This window comes from Prionailurus viverrinus, chromosome A1 (genome assembly GCF_022837055.1).
Source record: "Prionailurus viverrinus isolate Anna chromosome A1, UM_Priviv_1.0, whole genome shotgun sequence".
In the NCBI taxonomy this organism is placed as follows: Eukaryota; Metazoa; Chordata; class Mammalia; order Carnivora; family Felidae; genus Prionailurus; species Prionailurus viverrinus.
The window spans coordinates 155,399,241-155,417,864 of record NC_062561.1 but is presented as its reverse complement, the minus strand read 5'-3'; the positions used below and the strand labels follow the sequence as shown (position 1 = coordinate 155,417,864).

Here is an 18,624-nt window from a genome sequence, read left to right as displayed (position 1 = left end):
TCCGCGAGTTCGAGCCCCGCGTCAGGCTCTGGGCTGATGGCTCGGAGCCTGGAGCCTGTTTCCGATTCTGTGTCTCCCTCTCTCTCTGCCCCTCCCCCGTTCATGCTGTGTCTCTCTCTGTCCCAAAAATAAATAAACGTTGAAAAAAAAAAAATTGGACTACAGTGTGTCAAGGCACATGCAACTTGTAATGTCAGGACTAGGTTTTTCTACCCCCTGAGATTAGATGAGGGTTTCTCTAGAGGGATGCTACTGATATATTTGGCTGATGAATACTTTATTATGGGGCTGTCCTATGCATTGAAGGATGTTTAGCAGCATCCCTGGACCCGTCTTTCTAGCTGCCATTACTCCCTAATGATGATACTCAAAAGTGTCTCTTGACAATGCCCTGTAGGGCAAAACTACTGGATTATATTTTTTTAATCTTCTAATTAGGATTTAGGGAAGTCAAAGGCCCTAGAAAAAGCCATGAACTTATACACAATATAGACAAAAAACAGAATTCCCTACAGCCTGGTTGTGTAAGAAAATAAGAGATATCTGCACAAAAGATCTAGTTGGATGGGCCATACAAAACACTTTGGAGTTTCCTTTAGCTCCTCTGACATATGGGAAAGAAGCTTCCTGTTTCCCATCTCCTTCCTTGCTCCTAAATGAGTTCAACCACTGACATCCAGAGTGAAAAATACTGGCTAGAAAAATTCTACAGCCAAGGGCTTGTATAGTAGCCATATGGATAAACTGCTGATCAAGGACCAGAGAAAAGAATGTTGATTGCATCAGAGGCCAAACAGGTGATAACTCTGAGGACCAAGTCATTCTTTTCCCCTGATACAATGACACTACTACACTCCAGAATTAAACATAACAGGAGTGGGAAAAACCAATGATGGATTGAAATTATTTTTCCATGATCTGGATGGCAGCTTGATGTAGATAATGGATTTGATAACTTTTAAAAGCGTAATAATTATCTTTCTTTTACATTTGGTTTGTAGTCTGGGGTTTTGGAAAGTGTTCATTCATTCTTAAATATCAGGACCATTAAAAGAAAAGCAGGAATGACAATTTTTGAACGAAAATTCATAAGGCCTGGAGGCCATCTGTACCTCAGTGCTGAAGCATAACAACAGAATAAAGACCAACTATAGAACTTGGATTCCAGCTCCTGATTATAGAAAAGCAGAGCTTGGCGGTCCCCCTGTCATTCAGTATAGAAACCCTAGAGCCTTAGGACCAGGGTCCTTCTCCTCAAGTCTGATACTTAGGCCAGCCAGAGTTTCATACACTGTCTAGGATGTGTCAGGCAATGGGGCTTGCACACTGGCTGCCACTTCATCTCTGGAGTTTTCTGCCCTTAAACACTGCACCTCTGTGTGTTCGGTCAGGTGATACATCCTCATTTGTATGACAAATCCGTGCCCCTTGCCATGTCTACTGATGATTGCCTGAAGCATATCTGGACTCATTATGTACTTAGGAGGCTAAATCTAGAACAGCTCCAATACCTTCTCTTCTGCATTTTATTTCCCCAGTACAGTCTGCACTTTAGTGAATGGTTCTTGGTGAACTCTTTGATTCTTCCATTTTCTTATTCTATTTATATTGATTTGGCTCCAGGTTACCTTTGACTAGCACAGTGTATGTCTATATCCAAAGTCCTACACACAAAAATCATATAGAAGATGAATTTTTCCTTTGAAAAACATACATCACTTATTTGGAGAAAGGAAATGGAGGTGGCTTGGGATGAGGGCTACGACATTTTTTTTTTTTTTTTTGCTCTGAGGGCAGCCAGGCAAATGTGAAAGAGGAGTCTGGAAGCAAATGTAGCTGAGAATGGACACCACTTTAATCTTATGTACTCTGACACTAAAGGTCTGCTTTGGTTAAAAATAGCCTGGTAGGGCTGACCCTTGGCTGCCAACTTATGAGGCATCCCTGAGCTGAGGACACACAGAGGAAGGTGAATGGCTTAGGATTTCATCCACTTTGCCACATGACTTTAAGCAGGTGATCCTAGAAAAACTTAAAACACCAAATGAGAAGAAAAATGATTGCTAACATCAATTGTATGTGTTACAGTCATAATCGGTCTCTTGTAAGAAATTTAAGAGGCCGGTATTCTATGATTATTCTCACTTTATGTGGGAAGATTATAAAGCCTGGAGAAGTTAGGTGACTTTGCCTAGATTTGCCAGCAAATACATACCGGGATCAGCGCATGAATTTCGTTTTTCCCATTCTAAACCACACATTTCTAGTTCCCGTCCTAGACTGCTGCTCAAGGGATCGTGGGTCTCAATTTCCACACTTGCTAACGGAGGGATTAGACTTGAAGTGTTCTAGCGTCACTGGCACTCACATGCTATCATTTTCCTGGAGATTTTATAAACAACATTACTCCCATTTAAAACACCTGCAAAAGCACTATTTGTGAGTTTGCCATATGTTTTCAACAGAAAAATTACACTTATTTCTCCATGGAGTAATGTGCAAAGAATTTTTTTTTTGTAGTTTGGTGTTTACGATGAAGTATTTCATATGATTTTATGTTTTTGATATGTCACATTACATCTTAGGAAAGTAGTGGATGAAAAGAAAACAAATCTGTTGGTAAGCAGACTAAATCTAATCACCTTCTCTCTAGATTATGCACATGGCAAAAAAGAAAACTGTGATGATTGATAGAAGTCATGAGGATCCAAGATTTTCAAGCACCTGAATTATTCATGTTAATGCTTAGATTATTATAACACTTAAGACAAATCAAGTTCACAAAAGCTTGAGAGCATAGACTGGCAAATAATTTTCAAATTTTCAATCCGCTAGCAATATTTTTATAATATTGGCATTTAAGTATCATTTTTATTTGGGGGATTATTTGTGAAATTTGGAACAAAGATTTAGAACATTGTGAATGCCATCATTTTATTTGGTTTAAATGCGTTACTGGCTCTCGCTCTACCTGAAATTTTCTAAGAAAAAAAAAAAAGGTTTTTGGTTTGTTTGTTTTTTTAACCACTGCCTGACTGCCTGTCATCGTGAGTCGCGTGCACGCTCCCAGAAAGGGCCTATCCCATTGGGCTCTGCCTTACCGCTGCTGCAGCGTCCCCACCTGGCTAGAGCTCACATCTGACGATGTGAGACAGCAGATCTACAAACTGGGCAAGGAGGACCTGACTCCTTCACAAATCGGTGTGATCCTGTGTGACTCACATCGTGTTGCACAAGTACGTTTTGTGACAGGCACTAACGTGTTGAGAATTCTTAAGTCCGAGGGACTTGCTCCTGATCTTCCTGAGGATCTCTACCATTTGACTAACAAACCTGTTGCTGTTCGAAAGCCTCTTGAGAGGAACAGAAAACATCAGGATGCTAATTTCCAATTGATTCTGATGAGGAGCCGTATTTACCGGTTGGGTCAATATTATAAGACCACGCGAGTCTATCTCACAACTGGAAATGTGAGTCATCCACAGCCTCTGCCTTGGTTGCAGAAATTTGACTTTGTACTCACGCAATAAAATCACTGTCTAACTAGAAAAAAAAATGAATATGGAGTTAGATAGATGTACAGGAACTACATTTGTTTTTGATTATTGCAAATAACGATGGATACTTTTAAGTAGGGTAGAGAGTTTTGCATATATGTATGTGTGTGTATAAACATATGTGTCTGTGTGTGTGTGTGTGTCTGTGTGTGTGTGTGTGTGTGTGTAGCTGGTACGCTGAAGAGCTATAACTCATAGAAAGCAATCAGAAGATCAACTATTCTTCTCCATTTCTGCTCATTTATCCCTACTTTATGAAATATGTATCTGCTTATACTCTGGTATGTCTTCTGATGACTTCTGGTAACAAGAAAACATTCTCAGTTGGGTAATTAATACTAGTAATTAGTGCTAATGGAAATGTTCTGTATTTGCATGTCTAATAAAGGAGTCATGTGTAGTTACTGAGTGCTTGAAATATGGCTAGTGTGAATAATGAACTGAATGTTTAATATAGTTTAATTTTAATTATTTTTTAAAAATTTTTAATGTTTATTTATTTTTGAGAGAGACAGAGCACAAGCAGGGGAGAGGAAGGGAGAGAGGGAGACGCAGAATTCAAAGCAGGCTCCAGGCTCTGAGCTGTCAGCACAGAGCCCCACACGGGGCTTGAACTCCTGAACTGCAAGGGCATGACCTCAGCCGAAGTCAGATGCTTAACTGACTGAGTCACCCAGGTGTCCCTAATTTTAATTATTTTAAATTTGATAGTAAGGTGGCTAATGGCTACTGTATTGAATAGCACAGATTTAGATGAGAGTGAACTTTAAAACCTCCGAACTTTATATCAAAAAGCCTATCTTTCTTTCCCAGTCCAGGACTCTTTCAATTTGGTAGCCTGTGGCAAGGTTGGAAGGTTTGGTTACCTTATGCCTTTATCTTCTCATTTGGCTAGATTCCACCCCATGCCCCAATAGTTTGTGGTGGGAGAGGAGGCATTAAGGTCGAGGGTGGGGAAGCAGTACATGAGCAAGTGCAGGCAGCCAGGAAGCATTGATGACCTCTGGCTCTGACCAATGTTGACAGCTTCTTTCTGGGCTAGATGATTCATGTTGCTTCCTTTCCTTGAGTGCATTTGAAACTACTGGAAACTGTGCAGTATTCCCTATGACATAAGCAATACATTTTCCTTTAGCAGGACACTTAGGCTCCTTCTCTCCCTCTTTGGAATTCAGTAGTTTTCATTTTACTTTGAAAGAGGAGAGATCACCTCGCTTCTCCACAGTCTTCTTATAGAGGTTTGAACTGGCTCTGAGCCTTGTCCCACAATCTTCACTATGGTCCATGAGAAACAGTCATGTACCCTCCTCCCCGAGGTAAAATACAGCTAGCATCTTATGCCACCCAGTCTACTTTGTTCCATTTGTTTATTTCTGGTTCATTAGAAACACACATCCTTGTGCTTATCTTCAATGGGAATATAGAAAGCTTCTGAAGCTACCTGGCTCTCTCTCTGCTCTCCCCTTCTGTGAGTAACCAGACTTCTCCTATGTATATCATATATATATATAGATAGATAGATAGATAGATAAATAGATATATAGATATATAGATATTATATATTATATATATCATATATATTATATATATCATATATATCATATATATATCATATATATGATGTATATGATATATATTATATATATTTATATTTATATATATTATTATATGTGTTGTTTTCTTTTAAAGCATGGGGCCAGCTTGAGGCCCTGAGCCCCAAATATTGCACGGGACCACAAATGAAAATCTCCTTGTATGAAGGAGAGGATGCCTCACCTCTGTTCTGGAGGGGGAAGTTGAAAGTCATTTCAAATGGACAGCTCTTTGATGGAGCTCTCCCATTCATATGCAGTGATGATTTATGTCCTCTCCATTTGTTTTTGGGTTGGAGGTGATTGGTCAGCTCAGCCAAGAAGTACGTCCCTTCCCTTGAAAGTTCTACTTAAGTGATCTAGAGTTTTCACTTTGTAGTTTTAGAACTGCTGACACTTAATATCTCAAAGGTTTCAGCTAAAACAGGAAGACAAAAAGGTCCCATTTCAAAATTGTGTTACTTACATGTGCAATTACATAAGGTATTCTTTGTCCTAAGTATTTTCTGTGCACTAATTCATATCAATGTTTATGGAGCATTAATATATTCAATTTACAAGTGGGGAAACTAGATGAGATACATAACTTGCCAAGGTCACACAGATTAGGAAAAAATGGCAGTAATGGGATTAAAATCTGGAACACAGATTTTTCTCTCCTTAAATTTACACTGTGTACTACTTTTCCTAGGTTACTTCAGCATCAGTTTCTACAATCCCAAAATAATAAATTGTGTTTAGGCGAGTAAATGAAATGTGTATATATGTACATAATAATATACAGAGGAGAAAATTTTATAAGCATATATATTGATAAATATATATATTTCCCTTTTTCTATCTCACACTTTTTTTCTTCTATATTTTCATATATGATAAATTTGAGTGCTGGGGTCAATGTACATACTTGTCTTAGAGAGTAGTGCCTCTATTCTCCAGAAATGCCATTAATAAATTAATGTTGTATTTAACATCTTGGCATCTTAGAATAAATACAAATCAGAGTAAATGAGCAATTCAAAGACAGATTCTATCAGGGCACCTGAGTGGCTCAGTTGGTTAAGCTTCCGACTTTAGCTCAGGTCATGATCTCACAATTTGTGAGTTCGAGTCCTACTCAGGTTCATGACTGTGGACACACAGCTCACTTCAGATCCTCTGTCCCCTCTTTCTATGCCTCTCCCCCACTGATTCTCCCTCTCTCTCTCTCCCTCTCTCTCTCTTTCAAAATAAATTTAAAGAAAAGAGTGTAAGTAACACTACAAGTACACATTCAACCCATTCCTAGTGCAGAAAAAAATAGCAAGGATTAACAAGAAATTAAAAACTTGTGTTCATACTCTGAGAAATGCCGATGGCATAGATCCTTAAAGTCTAATCAGTAAAACAGCAAACACCTTTATAAGTTTCTTTTTAGACATCATGTTTTGAAAATGTGGTTTGAGAGATTTTGAAAGAGAAAGAATATAGCTATTGTTATAGAATAGCTATTGTTATGGTAAAAGTAATTTATCTTGCCATTAAGATATTGATAAATTTAACAAATAGTTAAAAGCGTGGTATTGTGTTAGTTGGGACTAATGGTCCTAAACAATGTAAAGGGAGGGGTGCCTGGATGGCTCAGTCGCTTAAGCGTCCCACTCTTGATTTTGGCTTTTGACTCAGGTCATGATGGCACATGAATAGGTTCCTAAGACCCAGTCCTGCATTGGGCTCTGCGTTGACAGCACTGAGCCTGCTTGGGATTCTCTCTCTGCCCCTCCCCCTGCTTATTCTCATGCTCACTTTCTCTCTCGCGTGCTCTCTCTCTCTCTCTCTCTCAAAATAAATAAATAAAAAGAAAACAATGTAAAGGGAAAAAATATTCAAGTTTTTTCATCAGGCCTGTGTGAAGATTGATATGTTTGACGAGGGAAGAGATAGGTCAACAATCCCTTACATTTTTCATGTTTATTTTAATTTTGCTCTGAATACGGTTACCAGTTCATTAGTTTTATTTGTTGACTTTAAATATGTAAGGAATACAGGAACCTCTTCATTTTAAAGGCATGGATTCCGTACTGTTGCTACAAGAAAAAATAAATCTACATACACGTACTTAAAGGTTGATACTATAAACATGTCAGGATGTATGAAGCTTATTTCACATCTCTATCACGAACTCATCGTATCTTATGGGCATGATAAATTTATTAGGTGTGTGCACATAGAACTTTGTAAGTGAAATAATGAAGTGCCTCATTTTACATATGGGATCTAAGGAAGTTATGTGATTCTCCCAAGTGCGACTGCTAGTTGATAGCACAGCCTAAGAGATGCAGGTAGGATTTCTCTTCCACATACAGAGAAAGAACTTTGAAGATGTCTAGGGAGAGAAATGATATATTCTGGATTATTCTCAGTCTATAACATGATGTCATTTATGCTATGTTTTCTTTTAGCAGAATGTAACTTAAGTAGTTAGAATAGCCAACTACCTACAAAAACAATTGTGGAGTGAACAAACAGTTGAATCCAGGGGAATAGGTATGATTGGTGGTATTCATAAAAAGCATCTGTGTATATTAGATACTTTCGCATATGCAGGATACACACCATTAAGGTATATATTTTCTGCTGTTAAGCAGAAAAAAATAATTTTCCTTCCTCCTTCTTACTTCCTCCCTCCTGGTCCAGGTGATATTTGTCCTAATGTTTTCTTTTTTTTTTTTTCTTATCTCTTGGTGTAACCAAGCCTCAGTTTCACCCAGTGTCTAACCTTTTAGAACACCCAATTAACAGGTCATTTGGTTTATTCTCCAAAATGATTCTGTTTTTTCCTTGCACCAAAGTGGCTCTGAATATATGCAGGTGTGGGCTTTCATCCTACTAATGCATCTATTTGCTTCCTAAGTTTTGCAGCAGAAGGAGATTCAGTCTACTTACTGAGTAAGAGTTGATGGTGGAGGGTAGCTGGGAGTAGTCAGACTCCATCCACCATTTACTGTCTACTGAATAGTCCCATTTCCTTTCTACTCAAATGAAAGTATAAAACATGGACTGTGCTATACTCAGCAAAATGTGTCTTCTGAGATTTGAAGGCTTTCTGTGTGGGGCGCCTGGGTGGCTCAGTCGGTTAAGCGTCCGACTTCTGCTCAGATCATGATCTCACAGTTCGTGGGTTCAAGCCCTGCGTTGGGCTCTGTGCTGACAGCTCAGAGCCTGGAGCCTGCTTTGGATTCTGTGTCTCCCACTCTCTCTGCCCCTCCCCCTCTCACGCTCCATCTCTCTCTGACTCTCAAAAATAAAGAAACGTAATAAAAAAAATTGAAGGCTTTCTGTGTTTGAAATGATAGAAGAAAGATGAGGTTAGTGAGATTTGTATGTGCCCATACCACATGCTTTAAAAGATTATTTAAAAAATTGCTAAATTTGCAGTATTCCTGAATCTGGTATTTCACAATGCATTCAAGTTTTCTCTTAAAGGTAATGATAATCTTGAGAAATTTAAAAAGATAGATTTTTGGAAAATACTGTATTTCCTACTTTATATGTTTAATATTTATTCCTATGCCAAAGACTGAGTACCTATGAGTGGAAGGGTCTGGCAGTATGGAGGTGAATAAGAAATGAACACTGACCACAGTGAGCTCACAGTCAAAGGTCTAAAAGAAACAGTGCAATAGAAAGCTGGGAGGTGTCCCTTCAAACTTATGAGCCTAAAATAGCCATAATCTCTATCATAGCATCTGAGAAGTTTAAAATCGAGTCCTCAAGTATAATCTATTATACTAACATTCATTTTACAGATCAAAAAACATGTGCCACAGAAATTACAATTTCCACTGAATAATTAGCCTATTCCATGTGCTAGGCACAGAGGATACAGCAGAATACAAGATAAAGTGGGTCCTGCTTCACTACTCTTAGTATATTCAGAATATGGGATGAATGCTATACAAAGGAAGTAAAGAAAACAGAAGGAGCACAGAGATAGACTATTTACCTAGACAGGGAGGGGAGGGTTTGGGGGTACTTACTGGCAGAGGTGAAATTTAAGATGAATCCTGAGAGGGGTGCCGGGGTGGCTCAGATGCTTGAGCATCTGACTTCAGCTCAGGTCATGATCTCACAATTCCTGGTTTGTAAATTTGAGCCCCATAGAGGGCTCATGCTGTCAGAGCAGAACCACTTCATATCCTCTGTCCCCCTCTCTCTGCCCATCCTCTGCCCATTCTCTCTCTCTCTCTCAAAACTAAGTAAACATTTTTAAAAAAGAAGAATCCTTAGAGTTGAATAGGAGTCTTCCATTAAAGAAAAAAAAGTGATGGCAGGATTTCAGGCTTAGGGACTAACATATGTAGAGACCTCAGAGGCGTTTAGAACTTAATGGGGTGAAAAAAACTGAAAGAAGTTTCTAATTGCTGTATAGTAAAGGGTGTTCCTGAAATGAGGTGTGAGCTCTCAGATCAGGGCTCTGAGATATCATTCAGGGCAGTGAAGGACTTTCAAAACAACTTTAAGCTAGAAGGTGACATGGTCACATTTGCCTTTCAAAATGCCATCTTTTTTTTTTTTTCATAAAGTGGATGGGAGATTGGTAACATAATAGGAGGACAGACCTACTAGCAAGTAATTGCAGTCTTCCGAATGAAAGATGATAGGAACATGAATAAGATTAGTGAAAGTGAGCAGAGGGACCAAAAGAATGGATCTGAAAGCTCTTTGGGAGGTTGAATTGGAAGTATTCGGTGGCTGAACGGAAGTACAATGTGTGAGAGAAAGAGTCAAGGAAAACCCCTGTTGTCTAGCTGGTCCCAGACAGTAGCAAGGAGAGACTGATTTCAGTGAGACGGGAATTCAACAGTTCAGTGGTAGTATGTTAAGTTTAAAGAAACTGTGGAACATCTAAGAAATGTGGAGGAGGCAATTAGATAAATTGCTCTAAGCCTCAAGAGAGATTTGGGCTGGCCGGTCTTCCAAGGGCTTCCTTGGGCTTCTTCAAGCAGCTAATGCTTATTCATCATTTAAGATGAAACTTGTTGGAATGAGCACTGGGTGTTGTACGGAAACAAATTTGGTAATAAATTATATTAAAAAGAAAATTCAGATCGTGGATTATCTCTTTAATGCCTCAGCTGATCCCATCTGACATTATTTCAATAGCAGTGATGTTTGTCATGGCCTTCATTACCTTTGATAGTTGTTTATTTTCTCTTAGTACAAAATTGATAGCCTCAAGGAAATGAGAAAGATTTGTTACTCCATCTTGCTCACTTCTTTGAAGACAGCAGTAACACCTCATTGGGACCATCCTTAATGTCTGGAACAATTCCCGACACATCGTAGGCAACTGTAGGAAATGTGCGTTGGCTTGAATGTTACTGACTAAAGCAGTGTTGCTGTCTACGTAAGCAATATAATTTAGGCTGGATTCAGATTGTTCAAGGTCTTGTATGCTAAGTCAAGAGTTTGGATTTATCGTTTTCATTTTGACTACCACTCTAATTGTTAATGTCTAAGAGAGTTATTTTATGATGATTTATGTGCAGTTTAGTGGACATTTATTCTTATTCTCATGAATGTCAGATAAGAATTATGTGTAACCTTGGAAGTTACCATGTTCCTTATTCAAATGGTTAATAAGTCAAGGCATCGGATTCTATTTGCTTTTGCTAAGCTAATGTCACCTTTTTTTCAGCTTTTCTGACAAGAGAACAAAAAGCAAAGAGCCTTGCCCTTGCCTTGGTATTCTGGAAAACTGGGGTCTATTTTGGGCCTGCCATTTAATTTATATATATATAAATTATAAATTATATACATATATAAATATACACATATTTGCATATATGTATTTGCATTTTAATCACTTCATCTGTAAAATTTGGTGGTTGGATTAAATAATATCTAAATTCACTAAGGCTAAAATACATAGTAAGATAATACCTAAAGTCCATTAGGCCAAATCATTCAATATCTCCTTGCTAAATCAAATTGTGTTCTTTTTGGTCCTAAGTTAGATTTCTTATGTTTAAATTTTGATTAATATGAACTATTTTAGACGGGCTTTTTAATCAGAAGCAAACTGAACTCCTTTAATAAAATCTCCACCAAAAGCACTAATTATAATGATTACTTATCAAAGTTACTACAGATAGGTTTTAAAAGATTCACTTTATACTTCTGTTTGAAAAATTCTGTTAATATGCGTCTGAATAAGGCAAGGGTTTACAGTCGTAATTGAGAAATTCAAAATGAATATGAGCTCATTTGATAGATTGCCAAATGAATATTAATTTTTATACTTGTGCCATGTATTTTCCCATGTTTAATTGAAGGAATGATAACAGAGCATTGTAGCGATTCCATTATTGCAAGTGGGGTGCGTTGTGAATTAATCATGGGGATGACAGGAAGTTGTTACTATCTACAGCTCAATTGTCAGGTGAAACGCCTATCAAAATGGTGTCATTTCAGCATCTCTAAGATAAAAAGGATTTCAGTAGTCTTTTTTGAAAATTAAGTAGTTACCATGTTTTGTATACTACATGCAAATGCAAATAGTAATAATATTTTAACTATTTTCTTATAATTTCTTAAGTTATTTGGATTTATTTTAGATAGAAAAATTAGCCTATCCCAATGCTGTGATGAGGAGCAATCTAAAACTGTAGCACCTGACCACACTTGAAATATGGCTGGTGTTCTGGAAAAACTAAATTTCTAATTTTATGTCATTTTACTTCATATAAATTTTAAATAGCCACCTATGGCTAGTGGTCACTCTGTTGAGTAGCACAGGTCCAGAGAGTGAGAACCATTTGTCTTATATACATTTTTAATTCTTATTTTTTTTTTTCAACGTTTATTTATTTTTAAGACAGAGAGAGACAGCATGAACGGGGGAGGGGCAGAGAGAGAGGGAGACACAGAATCGGAAGCAGGCTCCAGGCTCTGAGCCATCAGCCCAGAGCCTGACGCGGGGCTCGAACTCACGGACCGCGAGATCGTGACCTGGCTGAAGTCGGATGCTTAACCGACTGCGCCACCCAGGTGCCCCTTTAATTCTTATTTTTAATGAAACTTTTTCATAGTTCTTCAAGTAATACATACATGTTTAAACCTAAATGACAGTACACATTTCATCATTGTTAATTTTATATTATAGTCCTAAAATAGGATATCTTATTTGGAGCCAGCGTCTAAAAGACAGCAGATAACTTTCATTTGTGCTCTTTGTATTTGCATTCATGCCTTTTAGCAGTGTTAAAATACCAATTTACTCCCTGTGTAGCCTGTTCTTGATTTTTAAAGATATTCTCAAGCTTGCTCATTGTTAAGATTAAATACCAGGCTCTTCTCACTCTCCTTTGCCAAAGAAACTTTAATTCACACACACCCACACAACTCTTTCTTTTGCACAGAGACTAGCTTAGACCGTGTAGTGACCTAAAGGAGGCTGGACCTCCTTCCAAAAGGGAAAGCTGGCTAAATTTGTATAAAACCATGCCCTTAGGCAGCCTTCTCAGGCAATGGGAGAATACTGCCACTCCTTTCCCCAGCCAAGATGAAGCACAAGAAGTAGTGAGTGGCTTACTGCACAGGCCAATGCGTGATTACACTCTGCAGTTCTCAGGGCCTGAATTCCAATGCCTGCATAAAGGGAGAAAATGTCTATTCTTTTGTACTAATGAATTTTGTACTAATGAAATAATATTCCAAATTTTTACTCTTTAAAACGATCTCACATATCCACTTGGTATGAAATCATCCTTTTACAGCAGTGAAAGGGAGAGAGGTTCTAACAATCTGGGTGTGTTGAAAAATGACTCCCAAAGATTGAACCATTTCTGTTTTCTTGGGTAGTGATACTTGGGACAATTCTATACATAGACACTGGAATAGTCTTCATAAATCACTGCTTTGATCCTGTTACTTCGTTGCTCAAGAAGTTTCATTCTCCTCTGCTCCATTTGCTTAGAACAACCACCTCCGGAGTTTTTAATCATGCATTTGTGGCTAGAAAAAAAAAATTGAACATACATCCATATGTATATTTACTTCCAAATTATACACATATAGCTGCTGGATGTGTGCACTATATTGCAAGTTTTGTCTATCATATTATTTTTATGTTTAGGAAAATAGACATTTTAAAAAGACTGTTCTTATATTTGCTTATTCACTGATTCCTCATTTACAAATGGGACATACCTCATTTTTTAAAGATCACTGCCTTAGAGAATAAAGTCTAAACTTTCCATCCTGGTCTTCCAGGACCAGATGATGGCTCATCTTTTTCTTCTAATTTTTTACTGCTTCTTTCTATGACCCTTCTGTACTATACTAACCATTTTCAAATTCTTTTTGAGTTGAATTTTTTTGTGTTTGTAGATTTTTTTAACTATTAAAATAATATCAATAAAAATATCTAAGTAGAAAAATTATTGGGGTACCTGGGTGGCTCAGTCGGTTAAGCGTCCGACTTCAGCTCAGGTCATGATCTCACAGATCTCACGGTTTGTGAGTTCAAGCCCGCGCGGGGCTCTGTGCTGACAGCTCAGTCTGGAGCCTGCTTCAGATTGTGTGTCTCCCTCTCTCCCTGTGTCTCCCTCACTCGCTTTCTCTCTCTCTCTCTCTCAAAAATAAATATTTAAAAAAGGTAGAAAAATTATTGAATATCTTTAAGGTTGCAACTGTGTTGCAAATATAATTCGGAACTCTGGATAAACCTCCTTAGCTACTTTAAGGATACATTTGAAGCCCTTATTCACTACTGATTGAGAATTTTGCACTCTGAACTTTTAATTTTGTCAATATTCTACCTTATTTTCCAACAAATCCTCCTTTCTCTCTTCCTTCTCCTCTTCCTCCATCTTTCATTTCTTAATTTAGATGTATGCATATCACTCATTAATAATTTAAAAGTAGCGACTCCTGGGCGGTTTAGTCACTTGAGTGTCCAAATCTTGATATCATCGTAGGTCATGATCTCACAGTTCCTGAGATCGAGCCCCCTGTCCAGCTCTGTGCTGACAGCTCTCATCATGCTCTCATGCTCATATTCATTCTTTCTTTCTTTCTTTCTTTCTCTCTCTCTCTCTCTCTCTCTCTCTCTCTCTCTCTCTCAAAATCAAAAGTAAAAATAAAAACATAAAATAAAATTTTAAAGTAAATATTCTACTACTGCACATATTAACCAGCAGCAATTAAATGCCAGATAGATTAGCTAGGCATATTCTTACATCATAAAATCAGCAAAATTTGTACAATAGCAAGTGAAAAGTGATATGCCATATTATGAGAATATTATGATTTACATACTGTATTGTAAACTTTGCTTATTTTGGAAAACATGTGAGCAGTTAGATATTTTAGTGATATTTTTAGATATTTTTAGGAAAACATGTGAGCAGTTAGATATTTTAGTGATTTAACTAAAACAATTGATCGACTAGAAATAATGTAAAAGTTCTTGATCATTTAAATTAAGAAAATCCTATAAATTTCAGGTGAGTCATTAAAATCATCATTTTTATAACTACAATTCTTTGTGAATATAGTTTCTTTCCTTTTTTTAAAAGTAAAACAAATGCAGAAATAAATCAGGGACTTCTTCTACTGCTATGATGTAATAACAGGGACAGGGTTTATTCTCTTACCGTATAGACCAAGAAATCTGATAAAAATATATGAGATCATGACCTAAGCTGAAGTTGGATGCTTAACTGACTGAGCCACTCAGATGCCCCAGAATCAGTTCCATTTTGAGCCAGTTTCCATTTTGTATATTCTCAACCTGTAGAGAAGTTGTTTCCTTTTAATTTTTTTGATGTTTATTTATTTTGAGAGAGAGATAGAGAGTGAGCAGGGGAGGGAGAGAGAATGAGGGAGACACAGAATCCGAAGCAGGCTCCAGGCACTAAGCTGTCAGCACAGAGCCTGATACGGGGCTTGAACCCATGAAGTGTCAGATCATGACCTGAACCAAAGTTGAAAGCTTAACTGGCTGAGCCACCCAGGCACCCCAACCTGTAGAGAAGTTTCAAGTAACACGTTAAAATTTAATCACAGCTATATTTTAAGGAACACACTAAAAGTAAATGCCTGTTAAAAGTAAATGCTAGCTGTGACTTGTCTCCACTTCAAATGTAAGCTGTATATATCACATCCCATGATATATACCACATGATATCATGTGGACATACATGACGTATGTATTAGACTTTTGACCAAAGAGAAAGTTCTTATAATTGTTGTACCACAGTCTTAGGAGTATTCCATCATGTGTGCAGATTAAAATAAGAGAGAAAATAATAGCCTTATCTATCATACTTTAGATTTTTATTAGAAGGTACTGCTGTATCCCTAAGTAATTAAAATTCATTCAACATAACTTAAAATCACTGGCAAAAGGAAAAACTATAGTAGAATTAACAAAATCCATAGAATCTTATTCTGTAGAAGAGGGGAGGTGGCAGGCTTGAGGTAAATTCCTCAGTTTTTCCTAGAGGAAGGTGAACTGATTTGGTCTAACAATGATAAATCAAGAAAGGCCCGTTTATAGAATTGTGGTAGGACTGACCGTATTGTTCCTGGGAGTGGGACCCGAGGTCATGTGAAAGAGTTTCAACTTCCATGATCCTGTCCATCACAACTTGAATGACCCCTCGTCTCTCTACAGGTGCAAATGTGCGTTTTCAACCGTTCAACTATTCGTTTTTACACAGTTTTAATGAGATTCCTGCCCTCAGAAGTAGCCAGGAGGCCTTGAATTGTAGGTTTTAACTAATAAATGTTCTTCATTCATTGGTGAAATCTTTGAATGACATTCAAAATCATCGAGGTTTGAACAAAGCTTGGAAAGGTTGCATCCAGTTACTTTCCACTCTTTACCTATAAACAGAGACAGCAGAAGACGTGAAGGAAGCATCACTAGACGCCACATTAGCATAACTCTTCTTGAAACCCATATTCCTTATCATTGCCTCAAGTCATTGTTAAAACTCTGATTCTTAATACAGAATCTATTGAAAGCCAGCCAAAATGGAATAAAATAATTTGACTTATATCATACCTCTTTCCCCTAAGTCCACCTGCTATGATCCTTGATCCTGGGGTCACATCTTACTACTCTGGATGTATTATTTATCCAATAGTGCCAAGAGTAATTTTTTAAGTCAACTATTATATGCACATCTAGGCATTCTGGCAGCTTGAGGGAGTATGAACAATAAAGTACATAATACACAGAATTCTCATTATAAAAGTTCACTAATCTATTTTCTTCACCTGCCGATTAACAGTATTAATGCAACTTAATGTGGATCCAAACAATTCTTTTAAGGAATGAGAACGTCATCTTTGAGCTCATGCAATAACCAGAAATTTAGCATCTAAATGCAAGTCCTTTTACCGCCAGTGTGTTGCCGTGCCATAATCATTCTACCACCATTGGCAAGCCTTTTTAAAGAATCAGTGACCCATCGCTAGGTGTGTGCAACACTATTATTTAACACTGTGAAATTCTGTCTGCCAGACGGTGCCATAGGGAAACATTGTCACTGGCAGGTGGCTGGTTTTCCTTGACGCTGTGATACCTATTTATGGCGAGGATGCATTGCCCTCCTTATTTTGTGATTCCTTTTCCCTAGGAAAAACTGTCTTCCCAAGAGCCTTTCCCCATATCACGGACCAGAGTTCACTTCTGTCAGTCCTCAGGTTGATAGCCCATCAGAGTAATGTCCAAACATAAGAAATTGTGATAATTAAACTTATTTTTTTTTCTTTACACAGAATAACTAATTGTAAAATTTGGCAGTCAGCCTGCCATTTGAAAGTGAAGAAAACATCTTGTTTTAACATCTGAGCAGGGATTTTTTTTTGTAATCTGTAAACAATGGGACCATATGTAGTGTGACGGGAAACATGAAGGCTGTGATAGAACATCATTGAAGGAACCTTGTGTTTAATCACTGTGCTTTGATTCACTGAAATAGAAATTAGCTTAAGTCTTGGGTTTTATCATGATTTTAAAGAGACGCTTTTTCTTAAAATATCAGATAACACCAACAACTTACCAAGTCATTACTGTGATAGAGGCAAAGGAATTCCAATTTTTAAAATGTAAATTTATTTTTAAGGCACCTAAACAGGTAACAGATGTAGTCTTGGACTTTTAAGAGCCTTTGTTTTGGCCAGCAATCCATGTCAGGGATACAAAGAATCTCTACACAATATGGTTCAGCTCTTAGAAAGTGATTTTTTTTTTTCCTAAATAAATCCTGTTGTTGAAACTACATCAAAACAAAATCTCACCTCTGATTAAATTAAAATTTTTAAAAATGAAATTTTAGGGGCGCCTGGGTGGCGCAGTCGGTTAAGCGTCCGACTTCAGCCAGGTCACGATCTCGCGGTCCGGGAGTTCGAGCCCCGCATCGGGCTCTGGGCTGATGGCTCAGAGCCTGGAGCCTGTTTTCGATTCTGTGTCTCCCTCTCTCTCTGCCCCTCCCCCGTTCATGCTCTGTCTCTCTCTGTCCCAAAAATAAATAAACGTTGAAAAAAAAAATTTAAAAAAAAAAAGAAATTTTATCCTCTCCTAAATTTTAGCTTATTATGTAACATGAATAAGTCAACTATGGTATTAAAAAAGAGTAATTGTTGGGGCACCTAAGTGGCTTGTCAGTTATGCGTCTGACTGCTGATCAGGTCATGATCTCACAGTTCGTGAGTTCAAGCCACATGTTGGGCTCTGTGCTGACAGCTTGGAGCCTAGACCTGCTTTGGATTTCTGTGTCTCCCTCTCTCCCTCTGCCCCTCCCCTGCTCGCACTCTGTCTCCCCCTTTTTTCTCAAAAATAAATTAACACTAAAAACTAATTTAACAAAAAGAGTAATTATTGACATTCAATGGGTAACAGTTTAAGTCCTTACGTTTTATGAAGGGTTATTACATACCATGGTTAATTTCTTTACACTCACTTGACCATACTTAAAGAAAAATAAAATGATCAAGAGAATTTTGCCATCATTACAATGGCAGCAATCTGTAAAACTGTATAAAATGGAAATGTGTTTGAAGCAGGGAAAGAGCTAAGTTCTCTACCTGACTTGCCCGTAGCTAGACTTCAGGTTTTGTACAGATAACTTTCTTTCTGTATACCTTGGTGTCCTTTTCCCCAAAATTCGATGGTTGGATCAGATGAGTGATATTTAAAGGCAGAGGGGATGAGTCAAACCAGAATCACTTGAAGAACTTCTGCTAAATGCTTCTGGGAGTAAAGCGTCTGTTTTTACTTCCTCTCCTTCTGACCTGCACCCCTCCACCCTGTGCCACAAAATAACTGCAGGGTGAGTTACTCTTGCCAATAAGAAGTATGTCCTATCTGACATACTGTAGACCCAGAGTATCACTCGATCGTCTAGTGAAGATTTAAAAGCATCTCATTGTTGGAGGTGCTGTATCTCCTATTTTTTACCCTAGGCCCAAATGTTTCT

General features: G+C 37.8%; 1 long non-coding RNA gene across 1 annotated transcript in view; it reads left to right on the top strand.

The window, feature by feature from the left end:
* Nucleotides 1–3,183: 3,183 nt before the first annotated feature.
* LOC125170889 (uncharacterized) overlaps nt 3,184–18,624 on the top strand; it is a 30,450-nt gene continuing 15,009 nt past the window's right edge. Inside the window, exons 1-3 of the long non-coding RNA XR_007154179.1 lie at nt 3,184–3,421; nt 7,032–7,037; nt 17,376–17,385. This is a non-coding gene — a long non-coding RNA (uncharacterized LOC125170889). The remainder of the gene's footprint in view (nt 3,422–7,031; nt 7,038–17,375; nt 17,386–18,624) is intronic.